Source organism: Macaca thibetana, chromosome X (genome assembly GCF_024542745.1).
Source record: "Macaca thibetana thibetana isolate TM-01 chromosome X, ASM2454274v1, whole genome shotgun sequence".
NCBI lineage: Eukaryota > Metazoa > Chordata > Mammalia > Primates > Cercopithecidae > Macaca > Macaca thibetana.
In genome coordinates this window covers 116,618,243-116,621,248 of record NC_065598.1, presented here as the reverse complement: position 1 = coordinate 116,621,248, position 3,006 = coordinate 116,618,243, and the positions used below count along the sequence as shown (strand labels likewise).

General features: G+C 32.5%; 1 pseudogene; it reads left to right on the top strand.

The window, feature by feature from the left end:
* The first annotated feature begins 1,555 nt into the window (after positions 1–1,555).
* On the top strand, positions 1,556–2,591 carry LOC126945883 (histone-lysine N-methyltransferase SETMAR-like; annotated as a pseudogene).
* The last annotated feature ends 415 nt before the right edge of the window (positions 2,592–3,006 follow it).

The window sequence follows — 3,006 nt, the reverse complement described above, 5'->3', positions numbered from 1 at the left end:
GTAAAAGTGTCATGTTTTTACATTTTGAATCAAAGCTAAATTATTATTAGCTTAATATAAACTGTCATAGCTATACAATGTTTTATGTAAGCTTCATGGTAATCACAAAAAAAACCTATGAGAGATTCTCTGAAAATAAAAAGCAAAGAATTTTAACATATAATTAGAGAAAAATCACTTATTTATAAAGCAAGACATTATGTGAGAAAAGAAAGAACAAGAATCTACAAAACAACCAGTAAACGATTAATTAAATAGCAATAATGACTTCTTACCTATCTATAATTACCTTGAATGTAAATAGATTAAATTCTTCAATCAACCTGTAGAGTGACTGATTGGATTAAAAATGACAGGCCAAACTATGTATTGCCTTTAAGAGAATTACTTCACTTATAAGGACAGAGATAGAGTAAAACTGAAGGGATGGAAATAGATATTCTATTGAAAATCAAAACTGAAAGGGAGCAGGAGTAGATATAACAGATAAAAGAGACTGTAAGTCAAAAACTGTGAAAAGACAAAAAATGGTCATTATATAATCATAAAGGATTCAATTTAGTAAAAAGACATAATAATTATAAATATATATACATCCAGCATTAGAGCACTGGAATATATCAAACACATTTTAATGGATGTGAAGGAAAGAGAAACTGAAATACAATAATAGTAGGGGACTTAAATATCCCACTTTCAGCTATGGACAGGTTATCCAGACAGAAAATCAACAAGGAAACGTTGGACTTAAATAACCCTTTAGACCAAATGGACCTAGTAGGCATATCCAGAACATTCCATTGGACAGCTGTAAGAATACACATGCTTCTCAACTGTATGTTCTCCAATATAAATAATATGTTATGCTATGAATTTTTTTTTACAAATTAAGAGAAACTGAAATCATACTAAGTATCTTTTCTGACCACAATAGTATCACTAGAAATCAATCAGAAGAGGAATTTTGGAAAATTCACAATACATAAACAACTTGCTTCTGAACAAACAATAGGTCAAAGAAGAAATTGAAAGGGACATTAAAAAATTTCTGGAGAAAAATGACAATGGGAACACCTTCCACCAAAATCTATGTAATACAATAAAATCAGTTTTAAGAGGGAAGTTTATAGCGATAAAGGCCTACATCAAAAATAAGAAAGATCTAAAAAAACAATTTGATGCTGCTCCTTAAGAAATTAGAAAACCATAAACAAGCTAAGCCCAAAGTTAGCAGAAGCAAGGAAATAATAAAGATCATAGTAACAATAAATAAAATAAAGGTAAAAGCAATTTTAAAATTCAAAAAAAGAGTAAGTTTTTTAAAAGATAAAATTAACACTTTTAGTTATAGTACCTGATTAGAAAATAGAGATTAAAATATTAAGTTAGTACAAAAGTAATTGCAGTTTTTGAGTTTTGGGAATTTGCCTTTTGATATTGAAATACATTATTAAATAATTATGGTTATGTTAAACATCATTTTAATGGGCATTTCTCACTTTATGTTGTTTTTTGCTGATGACTTATTACTTGCTGTTTATGTTTATTTTAGACTATGGGAATAATGTTAGAAAAAAAGCAAATTCTAACAATTTTTTTATTCAAGTTCAAAATGGGTCGTACAGCAGCAGAGACAACTTGCAACATCAACAACGCATTTGATCCAGGAACTGCTAACGAACGTACAGTGCAGAGGTGGTTCAAGAAGTTTTGCAAAGGAGACGAGAAACATGAAGATGAGGAACATAGTGGCTGGACATCAGAAGTTGACAACAACCAATTGAGAGCAATCATAAAAGCTGATTTTCTTACAACTACACAAGAAGTTGCCAAAGAACTCAATGTCAACCCTCTCCAGTAATTTGCAATTTAAAGCAAACTGGGAAGGTGAAAAAAGCTCGATAAGTGGGTGCCTCATGAGCTGACCAAAAATTTTTAAAAATCATTATTAACTGTCATCTTCTCTTATTCTATGCAACAACAACAAACCATTTCTCAATTGGATTGTGACGTGCGATGAAAAGTGGATTTTATACGACAACTCGCAACAACCAGCTCAGTTGGACTGATAAGAAGTTCCAAAGCACTTCCCAAAGCCAAACTTGCACCAAAAAAGAAGTCACTGTTTTGTGGTCACTTTGGTGGCCTGCTGCTGGTCTGATCCACTACAGCTTACTGAATCCCAGTGAAACCATTACATCTGAGATGTATGCTCAGCAAATCGATGAGATGCACCAAAAATTGCACTACCTGCAGCCGGTATTGGTCAACAGAAAGGGCCCAATTCTTCTTCATGACAACATGTGACTGCACATTGCACAACCAATGCTTTGAAAGTTGAATGAATTGGGCTATGAAGTTTTGCCTCATCTGCTATATTCACCTGACCTCTCACCAACTGACCACCACTTCTTCAAGAATATCAACTACTTTGGGCAGGGAAAAAGCTTCCAAAACCAGCAGGATATAGAAAATGCTTCCCAAGAGTTCGTGGGATTCCAAAGCACAAATTTTTTACTACAGAAATAAACAAACTTATTTTTTGTTGGCAAAAATGTGTTAATTGTAATGGTTGCTATTTTGATTACTAAAGATGTGTTTGAGCCTAGTTATAATGATTTAAAATTAATGGTACAAAACTGCAATTACTTTTGCACCAAGCTAACAAATAAAATCAAAGTTGAAAAGGGAGACATTACAACTGATACCACACAAATACACAGGATTATAAGAGGCAATTAGGAACTATTATGCACCAACAAATTTGATACCCTAGAAGAAATGGAAAAATTCCTGGACACATAAAACCTGTGAAGATTAAATTATAAAGAAATAGAAAACCTGAACATGCCAGTAATTAGTAAGGAGATTCAATCAGTAATAAAGTGTCTTCTATCAAAGAAAAGCCCTGTACCTAATGCCTTCACTGCTGAGTTCTATCAAACACTTAAAGAGGAACTGGCCTTTCTCAAAATAAAACATACATATTGCCAAGAGGTAGATGAA